This window comes from Marmota monax, unplaced genomic scaffold (assembly GCF_021218885.2).
Source record: "Marmota monax isolate L192 unplaced genomic scaffold, Marmota_monax_Labrador192_F-V1.1 WCK01_AAM20220418_F8-fsc00001, whole genome shotgun sequence".
In the NCBI taxonomy this organism is placed as follows: Eukaryota; Metazoa; Chordata; class Mammalia; order Rodentia; family Sciuridae; genus Marmota; species Marmota monax.
Window position 1 is genome coordinate 23,303,822 of NW_026693777.1, and position 25,271 is coordinate 23,329,092.

The 25,271-nt window shown below is 34.7% G+C and overlaps 1 protein-coding gene across 1 annotated transcript in view; it reads left to right on the forward strand.

Annotated features, from left to right (window-relative positions):
• The window catches only part of Kcnh5 (potassium voltage-gated channel subfamily H member 5), a 303,814-nt gene that overhangs the window by 266,422 nt on the left and 12,121 nt on the right, over positions 1-25,271 (forward strand). The window lies entirely within an intron of this gene.

A 25,271-nucleotide genomic window follows, 5' to 3' on the forward strand; every position in this document is an offset into this window, starting at 1 on the left:
CTTTTTTGATCTTGTCTTTGTGTGGTTCTGAATGTTCTCTGAATTTGGATTTCTATCTCATTCTCAAGATTTGGAAAATTTCCTCATATTATTTAACTGAGAAGTTTATACATGCCCTTAATTTGTATCTCACTGCCTTCCTCAATGCCAGTAATCCTTATATTTGATCTCTTAACGTGGCCCCAGATTTCTGAATATTCTAGTCATGGCCTCTTATCATTTTAGTTCATTACTCAGTTCTCAACATTATATGCTTTGCCTTTGAGGCCTGGAAATTTGTCTTACACAAGTTCTAATCTATTAGTGATACTTTCCATTGAATTTTTAATTTGATTTATTGATTCTTTTATCTCCAGGATATCTGTTTGATTATTTTTCAGAATATCTGTCTCTTTATTTAAATGATCTTTCACCTCCTGTATTTTTTCTGTACTCTAAGGAATGAACTCTTAGTTCAAATGAGATTAGGACCTCAAAGAGATTGAACACTTATTGAGAAATATTGAGTACCACTATATTTATAGACAATATAGTATAATTTACCATTGACATTGTTAATTTCCTCATATTAGGGATTATCCATAAGTATCCACTTTTCCCCTCAAATTCTCCAAGTTCTTGAAATTTTTTAGTGCTTCTATTCAAGTTAACCCCTGTGCATGGCATGTACTTACATCTTATACATTTTCTGCCCATTGAAGTCCTTTAAGACCCAGCTAAAATAGCATCATCCTTAAAAACGTTTCCAGGTTTACTCATTCAGAATTCACATTTCCATCCTGCACACTGAATTGTTTTTATTGCACATTTCTTTTATTGAAGGGCCTCTCATAGTCTAATTTGTGATCATAGAAGTAGAATGCAAACTTCTGTAAGAAAGACACTGTTTAATTCATCATTGCGCCTTCATTGGGTACAGTACCTGACCTTTCATAGGTATTTAAGAAATGCTTTCTATTTAACAGATGAATGTTACATTGATACCAAGATATCCCAAGTATGATTGTAGAATGTGATAGGGGAATAAATACAAACCATATACTATCCACAGAATATTTTCTTAGCATATGTAAATCTTACTGGGCAAGGTGAATTAAGGAAACTGTCTTAAAATAATTTAAAACATTTTGCTTCTTTAGGGTTTTTCCTCATTTTTCTTATTTTTATGATATACTTTCAGGCAATGATATTGCATTTCATCACTACAAGGAACTCTTTGTGATACCAAGAAAGCTTAAATGGCTTGTGTTATTTTAAGTATTTTGATATCTACAAGTATATTAAGTAACTCTTAACAGATAGTAGCTGTTAATAATGAAAATTGCATTTTACAGCTTCTATTTTAAAGAAAAAATTTTAAGTTTTTCTTGACTGGTATTCTTTTTACTTTTTTTTTCTTTTAGAATCTATTTTCAGGAATCCTGACTTCTGAACAATTAAAAATGTCAACTTTTATTATTAATCTCCTAATATACAGAATCATTTTTATTCTACAAAACTATGAAAAAATATTTATTTATTTTCTCTATTTATTTATTATTTCTTACATATATCACAATAGAGGAGTGTATTACATTCATAATTTTTTTGCATTGCAATTTGTAATACAACTTTATACCATAATTTATCAAATCTCTGTTTGTTTATAAGGTATATTGACATCAAACTCACATCTTTGTACATGAATTTTGTATAATGATGACCATCTCCTTCCACTATCATTGCTATTCCCATTCTCCCTCCCTTTCCCTCCCACCCCTATTCCCTATCTAGAGGTAATCTTCCTCCCTTGCTCTCCCTCCCAACCCCATTTTGAGTTACCCCCCTTATATCAGAGAAAACATTCAGCATTTGTTTTTTGGGGATTGGCTAACTTCACTTAGCATAATCTTCTCTAATGCCATCCATTTCCCTGCAGAAGTCATGATCTTATTATTTTTTAGTGTTGTGTAATATTCCATTTTGTATAAATGCCACATTTTTTTTTATCCATTCATCCACTGAAGGACATCTAGGTTGGCTCCACAGTTTAGCTATTGTGAATTGTGCTGCTATAAACATTGATGTGGCAGTATACTGTTTTTAGGTCCTTTGGGTATAGACTGAGAAGAGGAATAGCTGGGTCAAATGGTGGTTTCATTCCCAGCTTTCCAAGGAATCTCCAAACTGCTTTTCATATTGGCTGCACTAATTTGCAATCCCACCGGCAGTGTATGAATGTGCCTTTTCCCCCCCGCATCCTCACCAACACTTGTTGTTGTTTGTCTTCATAATGGTTGCCATTCTTACTGGGGTGAGATGGTATCTTAGAGTAGTTTTGATTTGCATTTCTCTGATTGCTAGAGATGATGAGCACTTTTTCGTATATTTGTTGATTGATTGTATATCCTCTTCTGAGAAGTGTCTGTTCAGGTCCTTGGCCCATTTATTGATTGGATTATTTGTTTTTTTGGTGCTTATCTTGTTGAGCTCTTTATATACCCTAGAGATGAGAGCTCTATCTGAGTATGAGGGGTAAAAATTTGTTCCCAGGATGTAGGCTCTTTATTTACCTCACAGATTATTTCTTTTGCTGAGAAGAAACTTTTTAGTTTGAATCTATCCCATTTGTTGATTCTTGGTTTTAATTCTTGTGTTATAGGAGTCTTATTAAGGAAGTTGGAGCCTAATCCCACATGATAAAGATTAGGGCCTACTTTTTCTTCTATTAGATGCAGAGTATCTGGTCTAATTTCTAGGTCCTTGATCTATTTTGAGTTAACTTTTGTGCATGGTGAGAGATAGGGATTCAATTTCATTTTGTTGCATATGGATTTCCAGTTTTCCCAGCACCATTTGTTGAAGACGCTATCCTTTCTCCAGTGCACGCTTTTGGCACCTTTGTCTAATATAAGATAGTTGTAATTTTGTGGGTTAGTCTTTGTGTCCTCTATTCTGTACCATTGGTCTACCAACCTGTTTTGGTGCCAGTACCATGCTGTTTTGTTACTATTGCTTTGTAGTATAGTTTAAGATCTGGAATATCGATACCACCTGTTTCACTCTTCCTGCTTAGAATTGCTTTAGCCATTCTGGGTCTCTTATTATTCCAGATGAATTTCATGATTGCTTTTTCTGTTTCTATGAGGAATGCCACTGGGGTTTTGATCAGAATTGCATTGAGTCTGTATAGTGCTTTTGGTAGTATGGTCATTTTGATAATATTAACTCTGCCTATCCATGAGCAAGGTAGAACTTTCCATCTTCTAAGGTCTTCTTCTATTTATCTCTTTAGGGTTCTGTAGTTTTCTTTGTATTGATCTTTCACCTCTTTTGTTAAGTTGATTCCCAAGTATTTTTTTTTTTTTTAGGATATTGTGAAAGGGGTAGTTTTCCTCAATTCCTTTTCGGAGGATTTGTCACTGTTATACAGAAATGCCTTTGATTTATGGGTGTTTATTTTATATCCTGCCACTTTCCTGAATTCATTTACTAGTTCTAGAAGTTTCCTGGTGGAGTTTTTTGGGTCTTCTAAGTATAGAATCATATCGTCAGCAAATCATGCTAATCTGAGTTCTTCTTTTCCTATAGTTATTCCTTTAATTTCTTTCATTTGTCTAATTGCTCTGGGCAGTGTTTCAAGAACTATGTTCAATAGAAGTGGTGAGAGAGGGCATCCTTGTATTGTTCCAGATTTTAGAGGGAATGCCTTCAATTTTTCTCCATTTAGAATGATGCTGGCCTGAGGCTTAGCCTTTATAATTTTCAGGTAAGTTCCTGTTATCCCTAGTTTTTCTAGTGTTTTGAACATAAAGGGGTGCTGTATTTTGTCAAATGCTTCTTCTGTGTCTATTGAGATGATCATATGGTTCTTATCTTTAAGTCTATTGATGTGATGAATTACATTTATTGATTTCCATATGTTGAACCATCCTTGCATCCCAGGGATGAATCCCACTTGGTCATGGTGCACGATCTTTTTGATATGTTTTTGTATCTGATTTGCCAGAATTTTATTGAGGATTTTTGCATCTATGTTCATTAAAGATATTGGTCTGAAGTTTTCTTTCTTTGAAGTGTCTTTGTTTGGTTTTGGAATCAGGGTAATATTGGCCTCATAGAATGAATTTGGAAGTACTCCCTCTTTTTCTATTTCCTGAAATAGATTGTAGAGTATTGGTATTAGTTCTTCTTTAAAGTTCTTGTAAAACTTGGCTGTATATCTGTCTGGTCCTGGGCTTTTCTTGGATGGTAATCTTTTGATGGCTTCTTCTATTTCCTCACTTAATATTTGTCTGTTTAAGTTGTGTATATCTTCCTGACTCAATCTGGGCAGATCATATAACTTAAGGAATTTATCTATTTTATTAGAGTATAAGGTTTCAAAATAATTTCCAATTATCTTCTGAATTTCTGTAGTGTCTGTTGTGATATTGCCTTTTTCATCCCGTATGCTAGTAATTTGGGTTGTCTCTCTTTTTCTCTTCGTTAGCATGGCTAAGGGTCTGTCAATCTTATTTATTTTTTCAAAGAACCAACTTTTAGTTTTGTCAATTTTTTCAATTTTTTCTTTTGTTTCAATTTCATTGATTTCAGTTCTGATTTTAATTATTTCTTGCCTTCTACTGCATTTGCTGCTGATTTGTTCTTTTTCTAGGGCTTTGAGATGTAGAAAAAAAATATATTAATGATAGCTCATATTTATGTAACACTCTTCAGATTCAGATGTACTTTTTTATGTATCATTCAGGTTAATCTTCAGAGCAACCTAGTGAGATAGATAAAGAAGACTTTATTTCCTCATATCGGTAGATGAGTTAACTGGTTCAGAGGATACTTAGTCAAGGCCATTTACCCCAGTGCATTGTCCCTTCATGGGTGATTTGTAGGTATGGAACCCAGAAATTCTAACTCCAATAGCAGTTGGTATTCATTCTGCTACTTTGTACTAGAGATAACTTACTCAACAGACATGTCTTATGCATCCATATATGTTGTAGGTACTCAAAAGTACATCAGTGAGAAAAAGCAAACAATTTAAATTCCTTGTTGAGATGAGTCTCTGGAAAAGCAAGAAATACAATAAATAAAATATATTGTTTATTAGATGGTGGTGAATGTTATGAAGGAAAATGATGTGGGACAGGGAATTAGGACATTTGTGGAGTGTTAGAGTTGTATCTAGGATAATTAGACTTCATTAAAAAATAATGCTTGAGGAAAAACCTAAAGAAGGTAAAGGAACAAGTCTTGTAGGTATCCATGGGATATAAGCAGAGGAAACAAAATGCAAAATCTGTGGGATCGAGTTTTCTTGGCATGTTTCAGGGACAGAAATGAGGTCAGTGGGGCTGTACTATCGTGAACAAAGGAATTGATAATGGGAGGTAAGGTCAAAAGGTATAAAGCCTTGGAATCTACTGTCAGGACTTTGGTTTCTACTCTAAAAAAGATGGGAAACCATCAGAGGATTTTAGTAGAAGAGTAATAAGAACTGATTTACTTGTTAAAAAGGTCACTCTTGTTTCTATCTTGTATGTTGGTAATAAATTTCAGAGGTGGGGGGGATTTAGAAGTACAGAATAAAAGACTAGTAAAGCTACTATTGCAGAAACCCAGGCATTAGTAGGTACATTAATTTTTTATGGCTGTCATAGCAAAGCATCAAAAAATAGGTGGCTTAAAACTTGAAATTTATGCTGGGTGTGGTGCTGCACAGCTGTAATCCCAGCAGCTCTAGAGGCTGAAACAGAAGGATCGAGAATTCAAGGCCAGCCTCAGCTAAAGTGAGGAACTAAGCAACTCAGTGAGACCCTGTCTCTAAATAAAATACAAAATAGGGTTGGGGATGTGGCTCAGTGGTCAAGTGCCCCTGAGTACCCCCTAAAAAACAAAAACAAAAAAGCTGAAATTTACTGTCTCACATTTCTAGAGGCTAAAAGCCAGAAATCGAGGTTTGGCAGGGCTACAGTCTGACATTTTCTAGAAGAAAATCCTCCCTTGCCTTTTCTAGATTCTGTTGTTTCCTAGCAATTCTTGATGTTCCTTGGTTTGTAGATTTATCACTATATCCATGTGGCTGTGTGTCTCCACATTATTTTCACACTGTGCATGAATTTTCCTTTTGGAAAAAAATGCCAGTCATATTGGATTAGAGTCCATCCTAATGATCTTCTGTTAACTTCATTACCTCTTTAAACACCTTATCTCCAGATGAAGTCACATTCCAGGTTTCTGTGGATCAGGAGTTTAACATATCACCATACCAGCAACTTAGATCATATTGGTATGAGTGGAAATAGTAAGGAGTGTTTAGATTGTGGATATATTTTGAAGGTAGAATCAACAATTGTTACTGATTAATCAGACTATATGCATGCTATTATAAGTGCTAATATGCAGTAGCTATGTTTTTTTTTTCTTAGTAAAACTATTTTCATGGTCACATGATCACAGGAGCAAGAGTACTTGTCTGAATGATAACAAGTCTATGTCCCTTAAGTAATGTGTCAAAAAGACATTAACAGTGAAAGTAAGGCATCAAATCACGTCTTTAGTTTAAGAGGTCTTCAGAGCATCTTAAAAGCCCTTAAGTGTCCTTGCCTTACTCTTCTTCACTGCCTGCTCTGCCCCACAACTGAGGCCATGATCACTCCTAAGCATAACTGAGTCTCTTCCTGACTATAGCTGTAGCTCTCTCATTTCTGTTACCTCCTTACATCGTTTACATTGATTTGATTGCACCAACTCTGACTTTTGACCTCACAAGTCCTTTTCCTATACAAATTGCCTTCCACTTTCCAAAATGACCATCATTAAGCTTTATTTACTGCAAGACCTCTAATAGGGTCTCAGGTATGGGAATTGGACATTGGCTGTCACACATATCAATAGCTATGATGTCTTACTTGGTTTTAATACATGTAATCCTAGGCTAGCCTGTTCCAGGGGCTTTTCTACATTTGTATTGATTTCAAATGAATACCTAGTATAGGGCCTTACACTGGTATATCACTGCTATATACAGTACATCAGTTTAAGAGTGGAAAAATTGTCCTATAATGTATCAGAATACTAATTTTTTTCATGGATTTTAAAATATTTCACTGTACCTTTTCTAATGACATTGAAGCTAAAAAGTAACAAGAAGCTTGTTATTAACAGTAATTGCTTTTAATTATAAAATGCAATGTTAAGTATTTGCTTTGATTCAGGCAACTATACTATGCACTTTAAAAAAGATGATTAAGCCTCGTTTTCTGCTTTAGAGTACTTAAAATTTCATGGAAAAGAAAGAGATGCTAATTGATAATTTCAATATAACATTTTAAATTCTCTGAGAAATTTTGATATTCTAGGAGTTCAAGGGTGGACACTTAGAAGCAGGAGGACAGTGGCGAAGACATGTCAGTTGAAGGGGATTGTGGGATAAATAAGGGCAAGAGGAGGGGCTTCCTGGAAAGGAATAGTGCTTCTGCTAAAACACTAAGAACAAAATCAAACAACAAAGTCCATTCCAAGGCATTCTGGAAATTGAGAGACTTTAAAAGGCATGGTGGCATGAAATATCATGACTTGGGTTAGACACTATGAGCAGTGTGGTGTTAATAGCACATAAAGCACAAGGCATGAGAGTTATGCCTGCTGAGACTGAGGATATACAGGTAAGCATCAAAGCAGAAGGTACTCATGTGCCTTGAAAGAGCTCAAAGTAAAGTCATTGAAGGTTCTTTAACACTGGAAGGGAATCATCAGATTTTCTCTTTAGAAATTTCTCCCTGGTGGAAGTATCAATGATGATTGTCTATAAATCATGACTGGAGGCAGATAAGTGGGTAAAAGATTGGATTATAGGATGACTTAGATTTCTGATTGGAAAAATGGAGCCACAAACCAAGAGTGAAAATTAAGTAGGAGCATTTCTAAGGCACACAATATAAAGATAATAATTCATAGGATATTGATTATAGGACAAAATTATTTTTGACATACTGTGTTTGAAATGTCATTGGAATGTATAGATGATTGTATCTAAAAGATTTGGATAGTGAGATCTGGACCATTTTGGGTGTGGTAAATGTTTTGAGAATGGAGCATCTCATTTAGGAAAAAACATAATGTTAAAGGAGATCAGGACAAGTACTGAGCTATGTAGACCACCCATGTTGGAAGGGATAACCTACTAGGAAGAGCCCATGAATGAGCTATAAAGGGAGAAAAAGAAAGTATGATGCCTAGGAAAGAAGTTTATTAGATGAATAAGATGAATAGAATCCTTGGCAATGTCAACTGCAGCAATAATGTCCACTAAGGTGTGGAATATGGACTGAAGAATGTACACTGGATGACTCTATATGAGGATGGGTAAAAACAGCTAGTGAGGAAAAAATAGCTTTAGTATAGGGGCAAAAGCTAAATTGTATGGATTGGTAACTGAATAGAAAGGAAGTAGTACCCCTGTGTCTTAGTTTGGCCTGCTGTGATAAATTACTATAGACTGAGTGGCTTGAACAGAAATTGTGTTTAAAAAGAAAATACATATTTCTCAAAATACATAGTTCTGAAGGATGAGATGTTCAAGATCAAGGTGCCAGCAGATCATGTTTATAGAGAGCACTTGCTGTCTTCTCATTGTTTCCTTACATCGAAGTGAGCAGACAGAGAGAAACAAGCTCGCTCATCTTTCTCTTATAAAGCACTAATCCCATTCGTGAGGGCTCTACACTCATGACCTAATTATTTTCCAAAGACCCATCTTCAAATATCATAACATTTGGGATCAGAGTTTCAGTTTATGAATATTGGAAGTCCAGAAATATGCAGGGCATAGTATTATATAAACCACACTTTTAAGAAAATTGTATCAGACTGAGACTCAACAGGGGGAAAAATGGCAGACTTTTCTTGAATAATTTAAGGAAGATTAAATGAAATATAAAGTATAACCAAGCATTAGGATTTTTCTTCACAAGGAATGTGAACCACACATGGGCTACTTATAGTACATCATTACCATTTAATGACCTAAAAAGATCAGAGAAGGGAGAAAAATTGAAATTGTCTCAAGAAGGTTGCCTGACAGGAGCTGTGATATCTCAAGAAGAGTTTCTAATCAGCATAACCCTGGTCCTCACTCTCTCTCCTGCTTGTACCTTCTGGTGTCTGCCCTTAGCCACATCCAACTAGAAGCAAGGCAACAAGTAAGCCCTTGCTGTAGACATATGGGTCAGCATTTCAAGGTAGAGAACAGGGTAGAGAAGGGTGGAGAGTGGTTTTGGAGGAACAAATGGAATATATTCAGCAGCAAGTTAATTTGAGTAGAAAAATAAGATAATATTAAAGTGGCTGAAAAGTCAAATGAAAGTGTTGAGTTTTGAGTTTTGTGACACTCCCAATCCCAATACCATTCTCTAGGACTGGAGACATGAGCTAACAGCAGAGGCAAAAAAAAAAAAAAAAAAAAAAAAAAAAAAAATAGGTGCAGGGATAAGGAGCAAAAGAACAAGATGTTGACTTTAAACAAAAGGAAGAAAATTTCATTTTCTCAGGTGGGGAGAAGGAGAGGCTCAGTACATTCAATCTGTAGATGGTAGAGGAGACAGACAGGAAAGGCAAGAATTTCAGAGAGCTGGTCACTTTGTTCCAGTTTTCCCAACTAAGAGGACATGATCATCAGCTGATTGTAAGGGGCAAGGATCTGGATGGGTTTTGAAGACAATTATTTGAAAGAGTCACTGAGAAGGGCTGAAGGATTTGACCAAAAGCCCTGTTGATGTCCAAGATCCTGAGCTATGACATGTGCCCTGTAAGGATGTTTGGCTGAGGAATGTTCTCCTTCAGTAGTGTGTGCGCAGCCACCTGAGAATGTGACTCAGGAAGGCCAGTTCAAAGGATAATGCAGGACCAGAGAACCAAAGGAAATGAGGCTATTGGCAATCATCCTTCACAATCCATATTAGATATTGGATTGTTTTGGGATTGTTTTGTTTTCCTTCTCTGGGTGCTACTTTTTAAAAAGTATATTCACAATATGCTTGAATCCAACAGTGGTGACATTCTTAGAATTATTTCATAATGTTTAGATAGCAAAATACCTACATGTATTATAATTAGCATTTTCATGCATACTACAGCAAATTTCTTCTAGAAGTTAAAGCAAATATCACAAAAGGCCAATGAATATAAATGTGATTCTAAATTTAGCAAAACAACTTACTACATCTATATACCTATAATCCATGGGGAAACCATGAACACGGTTTGCTAAATCCATACAGCTTATAGCTAACAAATTAATACTGTATTTCAAAAGAAAGAGCATTACATTGAATTCAATGACATTTTCTCTTCATTTCCTTTTATTTTTATCCATGTGGTTGCTATTTTTGAAAATGATCAGTTATTATTTTTTTCAAAATTCTACAAATTTTATGTTTTTACAAATAAATTCAATGGAAAGGTAATATTGTTAAACAGAATAGCATATGTCAGCTACTTCTCTCACCTACCCTGATTTGTTGTTTGGAATGTAGTTAAGTATAACCCAACTGAAAATTATCCCTTTGTAATTTTAGTCTATCAGCTTTTGATATATAGGGACTTGCTTGGCAAATAAAAATACTCCTACTAGTAAACATAGACTTTAATTGTACATAATGTCACCTCAGTAGAAATGAAGATTTCTGTGTCTATTACTTCCTCAAATTCATTTAACGAACAGACACTCCCTTGTTATTGTTCCTGGTTAGATGTGGAAAGAGGTTTCCTGCTTCTGCAGATATTAAACAAGAAAAGATGATTTGGAGTGATTTTTCTTTCCATAGTAAAGAGTAACAGAAGGAAAATAAAGAGCAGGAATCCAAGTTGTATAAATTGATTAGCATGTTATTGATTGTAGTAATTGATCCATGGTAGACATTATTTCTTGTAAAGTTATTGATTTTTCTCTCTTGCATCCTTTTTCCCTGTAACCATCAAAGGAGGGAGAATAATCAGATCTGTAGGAATCACTACTTCTAAGGCAATGATAGAAATTAAAATAACTCTATTTTAATAAGTAATATTTTGACCTTAGTAAAATAAGAATCAGAAGATAATATTTTATCCACATTTTTCTTGTCCCTGCATATAATCTATTATGTCCCCAAATTATACTTCCTTTTTAAGATATAAAAGAAAATATTCTGAGTAACTGTATATCTTTTCGAGTCTGAAAAGAAAAAGAAAAGACCTATTTTTAATGCAAAGAAGTATAGATCATAAATTTTTCTTTGAATTAGGTTCTATAAAAATTAACATAACTAAGATGAAATCAAATTGAAAATTTATAGAAAATTCATAAGCTCCTTTGTCAAGGAAATGAAAGTTACCACAACCAAATGTCACAACACAATAAAATTTTAATTCTCATTTATGTAATAGTCCAAAACAAGTAATTTAAGGGGCAGTATTCTGTAAGGGGATTCAGGAACCCAGATGCCTTCCATTTTTTGGCTCTTTGGTGCCCTGGCTGCTCTGGTCTCAAGCTATCTCATCTGTCTTTTATGTATGACTGAGGATTCTTTCATTAGCAGTGTATACACAGAAAGCAGAGAGTATAACTCAAGAAGGTTAACTACAGGAAAGTGGGTCCTACTGGGAAATTATCATAGAATTGGCCTGGACATGATGTACATCATTTCTGCCTGTTTCTTTAGCTAGCGCTTAGTCATGTGACAATTTCCGTCTTTAGGGTGGCAAAGAACTGTCATCCATCCTTGTGCAAGGGAAGATGAGTAAACAGTTTGGTTGTAAGATAGTAATCTCTGTTAAAGAGGTGGACTATATTTCCTCCCTCCTACACCTAAAATTCAAAGGGTACAGTAGCAAATCTCTTCTAGGCGCCGTGTCCTTTCCAGGAAAGGACTAAGAGGATAGATGGTGTTCTGGGCACTCTTCAAGGTTCTTTAGATACCACAGAGTATTTGTTCCCAATAATGGCCATAAAGGAAGGCACTATTACCATCCTCCATTTACAAATGAAATGAAGAACTAAAGAAATGCATAGTAAAGAAAATGAGGCACAAAAGGTTAAATATCTTGCCCAGAAACACAGAGATAAAGAATAAATGGGCGACCGGGGTTGTGGCTCAGTGGTAGAGCGCTTGCCTAGCATGTGTGAGGCAATGGGTTTGATTCTCAGCACCACATATAAATAAAATAAAGCTTCATGAACAACTAAAAAAATTAAAAAGAATAAATGGATGGCAATTTGAACCCAGGCAATGTAACACCAGAGCTTATGTTCTTTTCAAAGCATCACAATGTAGTTTAGTAAACACAGATAAATATGTGGATTAGATCTTTTATTTTAACTTACTAATTTAGCCTTTAAAAGGTACATTCAATTACTAGTGCTTCAAAGTGTTGATAATCTTTCTTTTAAAAACAGTCCATAATATAGCCTCTGGATTTCTAACTTTGGTTTCTTTAAAGTGGAGCAAGAGACTACTGATAACTACAAGTAGCACTGACTCAACTAACAGCTCAACTAACAGAAGTAGAGGCTCTCAGTGTAATAGTCTGCAATACCTGGTGTGCACCATCAGTCGGTTCATCTTACAGGGAACAGAAAGCAATGGTCAAGCTAGTCAGTCAAAGAGCCTCTAGTCTTTAGCATCTTATGCCTTCTTTTTTAAATTAACTTTTTAAAATTTATATATGACAGTGGAATACATTACAATTCTTATTACACACATAGAGCACAATTTTTTCATATCTCTGGTTGTATATAAAGTATGTTGACACCAATTCATGTCTTCATACATGTACTTTGGATAATAATGTTCATCACGTTACTCCCTCATTTCCAACCCTATGCCCACTTCCTTCCCCTTCCACCCCTCTGCCCTATCTAGAGTTCCTCTATTCCTCCCATATTCCCCCTCCCTACCCCACTATGAATCAGCCTCCTTATATCAGAGAAAACATTCAACATTTGTTTTTTGGGGATTGGCTAACTTCACTTAGCATTATCTTCTCTAACTCCATTCATTTACCTGCAAATGCCATGATTTTATTCTCTTTTATTTGTGAGTAATATTCCATTGTGTATATATATGCCACATTTTTTTAATCTATTCATCTACTGAAGGGCATCTAGGTTGGTTCCACAGTTTAGCTATTGTGAATTGTGCTGCTAAAGAAATCAAAGAAGACCTTAGAAGATGGAAAGATCTACCTTACTCTTGGATAGGCAGAATTAATATTATCAAAATGACCTCACCACCAAAAACACCATCCAGATTTAATGCAATTTCAATCAAAATCCTAATGACATTCCTTATAGAAATAGAAAAAATAGTCATGAAATTCATCTGGAAAAATAAGAGACCCAGAATAGCTAAAGCAATCCTTAGCAGGAAGAGTGAAGCAGGTAGCATCACTATACCAGACCTTAAACTATATTACAGAGCAATTATAATAAAAACAGCATGATATTGGCACCAAAATAGACTGGTAGACCAATGGTACAGAATAGAGGACACAGAGACTAACCCACAAAATTACAATTAGCTTTTGCCTTCTTATAGTTCACACCTACATATTAGGTTGATGTTGCCTGTTTACAGGCCTGTGTTCTTTACCAGACTGTTAGCAATGATCTTATTTGATTCATCTTGCATCCTCAGTACCCACAAGCTTTCCTGCATGTGATTGGGGCTCCTGTTCATCTTTTATGAATTAGAATACACTGAATTACCCCATGGCAGTGCAGTGACCTACTTAGGAGGGGGCCTTCTCCCACTAACGTAAAAATCCTTGAGGATGGGACAAGCGCTTCTGTACTATCTAAGTAAACCTATTTTAGAAATATAACTCATATATAGAAAAGTGTATGTAAAGCAGAAGCTCATGACTTGGTGAAGTTTTACAAACTGAACACGCCCGTGTAGCCAACATCAAACTCAAGAACAGAACAAGAAGCAAGTCAGAAGCCCATTTCCTACTCTCTTGCATTATCTATGTATCCCCACCCAAGACTTAGCTATTGTTATAATTTTTAATGCTATAGATAGTTTTTATTTCCTTTTTTCATTTTTAGAGATATATAAGGGAAATTATGCAATATGTAAACATTTGTATTTGACTTCTTCCACTCAATATTTTTTTGCAGGTGATATTCATATTGCCGTGTGATTCATTAGTTGTAGAGATTTTCACTGAACGAATATATTTCAATTTATTTATCCATTCTACTCTTGTTAAAATTTTGTGTTTAATTGACACAGAATAATCACACACATCTATGGGGTACAGTGTGATATTGCAATACATGTATTCATTGAATAATAATCAAATCAGGGTATTTAACATGGTCATCTCCTTATATATTCATCATTTCTTTGTCAGAAGAACATTTAAAATCTTCTGCTTTTAGCTATTGAAATATTCAATACAATATTGTTAATGCTACTTTACTCTTGATAGACATCTGTCTTTGCAATCAGGCCCATTATGAACAGTGTTGCTACAAACATCCTTGTACATTCCTTTTTATTTATATGTGTGCAATTTTTTGCAAGGGATATATGTATATGCCTGAGGGTAAAAATTTCTGAATACAGAGTTATGTTTAGCTTTTGTACATACTCATCAAGCAGTTGTCCAAATGGTTCTATGAATTTGCACACCCCAGCAGATTATGGAAATTCTGTTTCTCAATATCCCTTGTTATTTTCTTTTTTTCATTCTAATTATTCCGGTGAGTGGTAGGGATAATATGTTGTGGTTTTAAACTGTACTCCCTTGATGTCTAATTAGGAAGAGCACTGTCCCATGTGTCCCATGGCTATTTACGTAACCCTTTTTGTAAAGTACTCCTTTTTCTATTGGATTTATTTGGGTTTGTTCTTCATGGGTTGTAACAGTTCTTTAAAGATTCTGGTATGAGTCCTGTATCAAATATATATATGCCTTGCCTTTTGATTTTCTTCTTGGTATCTCACAAGGAACAAAAAGTCTTTATTTTAATGTACTGATTCTCCTGATATGGGTACTGCTTTTTGTGGAATTTTTTTTAAAATCTTTTTAATCCTAAAAAAAAATCATGAAAATTTTATCCTATATTTTCTTTAAAAAACTTTATAGTTTTTACCTACCACCGTTGAATTTACAGTTTATTGAGTTGAGTTTTGTGTAGAACATGAGGTAAAGGTCAAGATATACATATTTTTTTGACATAGATATCCAATTTATCTCACACCCATATTGAAAAGGCTTTTGTTTTCCCAGTAACTCAGTTTTCCCAGGTATGTGAAGGTCTATTTCTCAATGCCATATTCTGTTCGTTGATCTGTCTGTTGTACCAATATAGACTACCTTCATGGCTGTGGGTTTTTTAAATAGTAAAATAGAATGCATTATAAATTTTCCGGTCTTTATTCTTATTAATAAATATTACTTTAGCTATTGTAGGCCCTTTGTATTTCCACATAAATTGCAGAATTAGCTTGTTAGTTTCTAGAAAAATATCCTGTTCAGATTTTTATTTTGATTACATTAAATCTATGAATCAATCAGTAGAGAGTTTCCATCTTGACGATCGTCTGCCTTCCAAAGCATAAATGAAGCATACCCCACATTTATTTAAGTCATTTCTTTTTGTGGTTTCTTTGCGTAGAATGTGCCTGGAGTCCAAGTGACTGTCAAAAATATGAACTCTCATACTTTCCTATTCTTCTATAAGTGATCTTCAACTAAAAATATTCAATTCTCCTTTCAAAGATTATCTTTTACTCCAGAGCCAAACTCTGTGAAATATCAACTATACTAATGTAGTCTGTACTTTCTAAGAAAAGAGGGCCAAGACTCTTCTCAAATTTCCTGTATATTATGTTAGTAGGAGACAGTTTCTCTAACTACAGAAATGCATGGAATTTGAGATGTTTCCACCTAAGGGCAGTATACTCACTAAAGATAAATAAAATATGGTAGTGGGGCATCTTTTTAACTGTGTAAAGACACTTTCCAATAGAATAAATCACAGATGCATATATTAATTAACACATATTAGATTTGGTACCAATTACAAGAATATATAGGAAACTGCCAGTGATATTATCATTTATTTTAATTTTAATGCTTATATTTTCACAATTCATGTCCCAATGATGTACAGAGCTAAAATCTCTTTCTTAGACTTTCCAGTGACAATCGCTCAAACTTCATTTCCCTTCACTTCACTTTGGCAGCTTTGCTGTGTGTATGTGTGTACACATACTAGTGGCATAGCTCAATCAGGCTAGAGCCTTTGAAAATTGTTAAGTTTCAGCTCCTGGCAATTGCAATATTAAAGAAATAGGCTGCATAGCTTCTCCTGTTCTTCTTTGACTGGAATAACTAATTACAGCCTAACTCTGTAGGGACAAAGTTATTAGCTACTACTTGACTCTAGACACAGCAATTCAATTACTGGCCAGCAATGTTTGGAAGCACAAACCTCAGTAATTAGCAGCAAATTTTTATCTTCTCTCAGCGCAGCATGTGAGCAGTTGCTTTCAGAAGAAGCAGAATGAAAACACAAATAAAAGTAGACCTATAATTGTTACAGAGGTTATAGAAATCTCAGCAGTTGGTGTAAGGAATGTTGGACACCTAAATAATGGGACAACTGTTATCTTCTAGCAAGAAACTATGTTAGAATAATTTAAAGAGCATAAATTGTGGTTTTTAAATTTTTTTTTTGTTGTTGTAATATCAGATACTGACCTCTTATATATTTAAGATAGCGCTCTAAAGAACTAAGTCAAGCTCCATTGTTCTAATATTATTAAACTAAAGTCAGGAAAGATTGTGGGACTTGCACACAAGGCCACATGGCCAGTTAGAGCCCTGTCTAGGATTGGGAACTCCAAGCTTCAAATGACCACTGTTGCTCTTCCATTAGATCCTCTAAACATTGTCTCCTTCAGAGGGACTTTTGAAGTTGAAAGTGGCACTAATTACTAATGTGGCTTCTAGTTGCCTTTCTTAGATTAAATAAAATCAAATTCTTCAATTGGAATAAGGGAAATGGTCCAAATAGGCAGGACAAAGTCACTTGCATGTCTGGTTTTGCTTTTGTGAAAATTTAAAAAATAGAATTCATAAATGAAAGGCCATTGCACCAGGATTTGGCTATGTTGCACCCAAAAAATAGTTAAGACCCCATTCTCAAGTTTGGACCTGGATGAACATGAACATGTGTTCATTAAAAGCCTGAGAATCGTATCTAGGAAAGAATTTATCATGAGGTTCCAAGCACATGAAGTTGACTGTGAATAGATTTGCATTTCTCTAATGACTAATGATAGTATTTTTCATGGGCCTATTGGTCATCTGTATGTCTTCTTTGGATAAATGTTCATTCAAATCTGTTGACTATTTAAAAATCACTTTTATTTGCCTTTTTATTGTTGAATTATAATAGTTCTAGATACCACACCCATATCAGATACATGATTTGCAAATATTTTCACCCATTCTGTGAGTTGGCTTTTCACTTTGATATTGTCCTTTGTTTAATGTTGATGAAGTTTATTCATTTACTTTTTTCTTTAGTGTCTTTAGGATTAGATGTCCATTGAAGAAGTGTTTCCTGATTCAGGGTTACTAAAATTAACACCTTTCCTTTTAAGAATTTTGTAGTTTGTTCTTACATTTAGAGTTGAGATACATTTTATGTTAAAGTTTGGAAATGGTCTGAGATGAGTATCCATGTTTGCATTTGGTTTGTGGATATGCAATTGTTCCAGTACCATTTGTTGAAAAGGTTATTCCTCCCATATTGAATTGGTTTGGCACCTATTTCAATATATTTATCCTGGTTTGAACATTACATAATGTATACAGTGTATCAAAATATCACATGGTACTCCACTCCCAGTGATTCGGGAGGCTGAGGCAGGAGGATCGTGAGTTCAAAGCCAGCCTCAGTAAAAGCGAGGCACTAAACAATTCAGTGAGACCCTGTCTCTAAATAAAATAAAAAATGGGGCTGGTGATATGGCTTGGTGGTCAAGTGTCCCTCAGTTAAATCCCTGGTACCCTTCTCTCTCCCCCCGAAAACAAATGTGCAATTGTATTTGTTAATTTTTTTAAAAAGTCAAACCAAAAATATCCATAATTTGCATGAGTTCATTTCAGGACTCTCAATTCTATTACATTTATATATATCTCTATTTTTATTCCAGCACCAAGTACCTTGATTACTGTAGCTTTGTAACAAATTTTAAAACTGGGAAGAACAGTCATCCATCTTTTTCAATGTTATTTTGATTGAATCCCTTCCATTTCCTTTTGAATTTTACTAGTCCATTTCTGAAAAATAGGCAGTTGGAATTTTGAAAGGGGTTATATTTAATCTATAAATCAATTTTGGGAATATTGCCATGTTGATGATATTGTCTTCTAATTTATAAACATGAGATATATTTCTATTTATTTAGATTTCCCTTAATTTATTTTCAATATTTTATAGTTCTCTGTGTATAAGTTCAGCACTTTTTTGTTAAATGTATTCCTAAGTAGTTTATTCTTTTTGATGCTATTGTCAATGGAATTATTTTTATTAACTTCATTTTCAGATAGCTCCTTGCTAGTGTATACAAATGCAACTGATTTTTATGTTAACTTGTATTCTACATCCTTGCTAAACTATTTATTAGCTTTAGTAGTTTTTTGATAGATTCTTGGATTTCTATGTACATGATCTTGTCCTTTCTAGAGATATTTTTAATTCTTACTATTTTCTCTCTCTCTCTCTCTCTCTCTCTCTCTCTCTCTCTCTCTCTCTCTCTCTCACCAGGGATTAAACTCAGGGGCACTTGACCACTGAGCCCCATTTTGTATTTAGAGACAGGGTCTCACTGAGTTGCTAAGCACCTTGCTTTTGCTGAGGCTGCCTTTGAACTCACAATCCTCCTGCATCAACATCCTGAGCCACTGGCATTAAAGGCACCTGCCACCATGCCCAGCTATCCATTCTTGATGCCTTTTATCTTTTTTTTTTTCCTTAATAGTATCCCTGGCTAGAACCCCCAGTATAATGCTGAATAGAAGTGGCAACATCATACATGCTTATGTCTTTCCTGATCTTAGAGGGAAATCTTTCAGGATTTAACCATTAATAACCATTAACATATGATGTTAGAGGCCCTGAATTTTCATGTTGCCTTTGACCCTGCAAATTATGGAACTGATTCTGCTTCATAAAGAAAGGCAGAGAGGAGTTGAGTGTCAAAGGGTAAGTAGAATTATCCAATAAGTGATGAGCCCTTGTAGAGCTAATAGATCTGAGTGGCCAAAGTAAAGCAAGACACATCTTTGTCACCCTACCTGCATCTGAATTTGTAGAATGGTCATCTGTAAAAGGTGATCATTGCAAACTTTATTACAAGCTCATCGCCTCTGATATGCATGTGGTAGTGTTTAGCGAATAATACTTTGTTTAATTAGTCCAGGTTTGAAAAGACTATAGGCAGAATTAATAGCTAGGTTTATGGGAACTGTAATAATCAAGAAACCAACACAGGTAGAACCCAGGAAAGTTAGATGAACTAGAGTCACTAGCTTCCTAACCAATACATCCCTGGCCAATTCCTTAGATTCACAGATCTGGAGAGTGATGGCCCATTTCAGAGAAACCACCTCTATTTTTCTGCAAATTATATAATACTAAAACCATGTCATTAAATAAATGATTCTAACCTTTTTTCCCCCTTGCCTATATTGGATTTCAAAGTTCAGTACACATTCAAATTATTCAATTTTGATATCACTTTTATGATCAAATGCCCTACTTTTGAAATGGAAAGCTCAGTTGGCCATGTTCCCTGTTAAGTTTAAGAAGCTTTTATCATTTAAATAAATTAAACCTTCCAGCATGGGTTCCGCAGAACATAATGAAGCACAGAGAAGAAAAGCTTAAATGAAATAAACCTCTTTGCTCATAGAAACAGGACAGGCTATTATGCATGTTACCAATAATAGTGTAGCTGGAACCATAACCTGATTCCTGATTTTTCTTTTTAAATTTTGTTCCTAATTTTCATGGTGTTCAACAGCAATCTGATTTGCCACTGGACAAAAGACAGATACAGAGTACATCAAGTACAAAGGATCTAAGTTATTAATGCTGAGGAAAGAACAAAGACTAGATTTTTTTAAAGCTGTTTTCTTTTAACACTGTGTTGATAATCATATTTTTTTCTTTTACATGATTTTAATCAAACAGGTTGAACTCTTGTGAACTCAGATCCTTTAACATTTTTTAAAAATTGCTTACTTGTGGGTTTTTAAAAATGTTCATTTTCTAAAGAAAAATCGTCATCATTTCCATTCCATAATTGTATAAGATTAATCTGTGTGGTTTGTGTCTTGAGTTAGTAGGATACTTTATTTTTTGTATGACATATTAAAGTGTCATGCCATGAAAAGATTCAAATGGATTGCGGAGAATCTACAGTTTCTTTCAATGGCCAATGAGCAGCATGCAGTTTTAAAAATCTAAATAAATAAAAATAGTATTTTAATTGGGTTTTACTAAAGAAAATTTATGAATCTTTTCAATATATCCTTAAGTGGAACCATTTTATTAAAGTCATGGTAAAAAGTTAAAGGTTAAAAAAAAAACAAAACACTTTTTAAAAGGAAACATTCCACAGAAGTAATTTGAGAATGTTATAATGATAATATAGAATAATTACCATGGAAATGTAAGTTTATTCGGATATAAAAACCCAATATTAGTCAAAATTGGATTGTGGGCTTATGAAGTTATCTTCAAAACTATAAAGATTTAGAGGGAGGGTCTGTTACATATAGTATTTTTTAAAAAATACAGCAAGTTACTTACATTAGTCACTCCTGATGTTTTATTTTCTTGTTTGTTAAATAATGCATTTTTTAAAACTTCAGACAAAATAAAAAACTACTATACTTTTCTTATAAGATCAACTAATGGCAGCACCTCAGTCAATTAATCTTTAAACCTCATAAACATGATGAACTCTTCATTTTTGTATGGTTTTAATTTCAAGGTCTATATTCTCTTACTTTTCATTAAGAAAATCTGGTATTGTCATAAGTCAAAAATAGAGTTTCTGATGGATGGTGTTGCATCCTTACAATGAAACTAAATATTATGACTTAAGACCTTTTAAAAACTGACTTGTGGGTCAAAATTTAAATGTGCTTTGAGCCAGCATGCATTTGTTAACTATCTACTTGTGCTAGGCTAGGTGCTAGGGATGTCACAATGGAGCGTCTACTTCCAAATGAGGAAATAGTAGACACGGTGGATGATAATAATATTACTACAGATAAATTTTGATTCATCATTTAGAGAATGGAAAATAGGAAAGGAACAAGAAACTGCTCATTGTAACTTTGTATTCATAGACTTATCATACACATACATTTGTTGCATGTAGGAGGTTATTCAATTACCAAATAACATTTATTTATTGAGGGCTTTCAATGTGGTAGGCAATGTTGTAGAGACTAGAGTACAACAATTAACAAAACACATAAAAATCCCTGTTCGCATTAAAGAAAAAGATGAATCTAGGTATGAGTGGATCAAGCATGGTGTCAGAGTACAGAAAAAGTTGTTCTTTGACTCCCCCTTCCCCTTCTTTTTCATAAAGGTTCATTGAATATATGTAGAAGGAAGTAAAAAAGGAATAAAAGGCCACCTCATAAGGGAACCAGAGCTACAAAATGGCGGCATGCATTTGGCCCAGAGATAGAGTGAAGCAAACCTACTGGCTTTGCCTTTGAAAGAGAGAGTCTGAAGAGTGCTTCCCATAAGCTCTCTCCCCTGCTTTTAGTTAAGGCTATTATTTACCCAACAAGCATAGAACTTCTGCCTATTTGATTGACTGCTTTCAGGGATGGTCTTCAAGGCAGGGTTATCTGCTGGGTGTGAAGCTGCTGCATCACTTCACCCACTCAGCTGTCCAGATTTTCACAGAACCCAGGAGGAAGTACTAAAGTCACCCTGAGGAGCCACAGAGTGCAATGGTTAAGACTGTTTAGAATCCAACTCCTTGGATTTGTATGCAGGTCACTTACAAGTTGTGTGATCTAAGACAAACCACTTAGACTCTGCCTCCATTTTCTCTTCTGTAACTTGAGAATAAGGCCAATCTCATACGGTAGTTATGACAGTTAATAAATAAGAACACATGTGTGAATGTCCAAACTTTTTATAACTTATTTTCAATAAGTCATTATTATCTGTTCCAAGTCAAAAATAATAAAAAAAATAAACAAATTTAATCTAATTTAGTAAACTCCACCCAATCTCGAATTAAAAAAAAAAATACCACTGGCTTAAAAACCTAGAGTTTTAAGGGAGGAGTTTGATAAAATTCAAGTGCTATTGCCTTCAGGTAGGTTCATTCCACTTCAAATTATATAACTTGGGTAGGTGACATTGCCATATCACTCTTCCCAACTTTGCTTCCATAGATGATTCTGATTCCACTAGGCTCAAGACTTCTGTGAGTCTGCTGCTAAGGGAAAGGGGAGGGGTGGTCTATTTCAATTGGCTTGTTGTCAATCCTTGGAGTATTGGCTTTCTGAGACAGCCAAACCCTGCTGGCTCCATTTTTATACATATATTTAATAGTCTCAAAGTCCCTAGCAACTGGTGTTCTAGAGAGTGCAATAGCCTCTCCCACCTCATGGAATACTTTTTCCTTATCTGGCTTCTGAGGGGCTGAAGTCACACATAGCTACCTTCTGTTCCTTCCTGAGACCACATGAATCCTGACCAATGCCTATTCAGGCTACTAGGAAGTGAGAGACAAGAACTAAGGGCAGAGAACTTTTGCCCTCCTAAGAAGGCATATGTTTGTTTGTTTGTTTATTTGTTTTTTTCCATTGTGTGTTGCTGGCTCCAAAAAGTGAATGTGTAGGTTGTGTTGTTCTGTAAACTCCAGTTGAGAGAAGTCAAGGCCAGTCTTGATGTTGATAAGGTCCCTAGAACTTCAAAGGAGCTATGTCTAATATCACCTCATTCATTATCTATTTCCCTGCATCAGAGATAAAGAAAAAGGAAGTGAGCAACACAGGATTCTGTCATCTAATGTCCCAAATTGTAATTTTTTCTCTTTTCCAGGTTCTTTTTCTTTTCTTTTCACTAGTCTAATTCTGTCTTCTTTGATCCCTGACGCAGACTGGGGGTCTGCCCTGTGCCAGGACTCCCTTTGTACTGGAATTTTGGTGGAGTCTTTGTTCTCAGCTCAATATTAGCAGTCCAGATAACTTTCTTGTTCTTGGTTGAGGGATAAGCGTGGCCAGCTCTGATCAAGTAATCTGAAAAAAGACTTTTTCTTGGTATTTTCATGGCATATTGCAATCTTAATTCACCAAACACTCTGAATTTGGTAAGTATATAGAAACTGCAAGCAGTTGTTAGCCATTATACTGAAAATATAAAACCTAAGGCTCTCACCTTAGAGGCCCATAATTTCTCAGTTACAAGGGATATTAAGTCTCTCATTAGAGTTTCTAAAAGATGTTAAGTTTACATAGCAATTCATGTAAACATTACAGAGAGTAATATTCTTGTTTATTATATACCGATAGCGTTGTCAAATTTAACCAACAAAAAGGCAAGGGTCCCAGTTAAAATTAAATTCACATAGCAGATATTGTTAGAGTATCAATATGTCTTTTTCACATAAGTATTATATGTTTTTTTAGTATGTGTCAAATATTGCACGGGTGTCCTGCATTTTATCTGACGATCCTATGTGCCAAGAACCTGCTCTCCTCCTCTGATAGTTTGAAATAGATTCCTTTACTCCAAATGTAAAAGCAGCTTTCAAAAAAACAAAAAGGAAGCTCAGAAGTGAGTTGGAAAGGTGAAAGGTGACATGGCCAGTCACTTATGTTAGGTCTCTCTTGTCAGTTCATAGAAAAAAGTGAATGCCTCTTCAATGACAGGAGATGAAATGGGAGAATAGTCACTGTGCTTCCATGTTTGGGTCTGTGTGGTCCACAGAGTGTTAGTTATCTTGAAGACTTAGTCCATGTTCTCGTTTGCTTAGGAAGGATAAGAAGTTGTCAACCCTTAAAAGATTTCTAATTAAACTGTGGGTGCTTTGATGTCAGACTTCAAGATTAGTATTACATCTTTTGAAAAGATACGATTTCATGTGCCAAAGAGAGGGAAATATGTTTTGGCCTTTACAGACAATTATTGAATTTAGGGAATACTTATTTTAAAATATAATCATTAACTCTTGATAAGCTGAATTTGGTATATTAATCTAAAATTTAGAAAAACGTGTTGTTACTTAGAAGAAGGATTACTATCTCCCTTACTCTTCAAGTAGTTTCTGGCTAGAAATCAATCATTTATTTATTTGTTTATTTGTTTGTTTGTTTGTTTGTTTACCCTGGAAGGTACAGAACCTTTGAAAGGTGATAGTAGGAGGTATTTTATGGAAGTACCAGAGGGGGGACCCACGAATTCTGAGAGTGTTTTATGGATAGGTATTGTATGCTCCACATCTATTTCTGTTTTAATCAATGACTTGAAGAGGGTGAGAGAGGTAAGTAATTTTGCTTGAGTTATAAAATTGTCTGATTCAGAAAGTGTTTTGTCTAATATAACTCCATGTTGAATTTTCCTTTCAGCCTCACCTGCACTTTCTTTGTTTTTCAGGAATCTGAGCAAATAAAATAAAACAAAACTCACTCTTACTAAGTTCACTTCTAAATGAAAAGATAGGTAGTAATTTCCATATAGCCAGAATTTTTATTTCTCTTGATTTTGCATAAGTTTTTCTGAATATTTTCAAAGTACCCTTTGAATAAAGTCTTGTTTATGTATTTGGGGATAGCCATCTAATCTTACATGTACTATATATTTAGTTTTATGTTTAAAAGATGAAGAATCAGAATTTGAATAGTCTAACCTCCAACCTAGGTAAAAGTGTCACATGGACAGCATTCCTAGGTTTGCTTGAATATTTTTGTGGTAGGAGTTCATATGTTTTTGAGGCAGCTCATGTAATTAATAGCAGTTTGAAATGAAGGCTTAATTGAACTGGTACTTGCCTCAGAGAAACTTTTACTCATAGATCCTAGTTTTACATCTAGGGCCACATAAATAAGTTGATTCCTTACCACCGCCCAACCCAGGTATAATGTTGGTAATCTCTGAATTTCAATACTTTTGTAGCTAAGAATTTTTACTGTCTGACTCCTAAAGAGAGGATGATATTAAAAAAAGGTATTCCAATTATATTTGTACA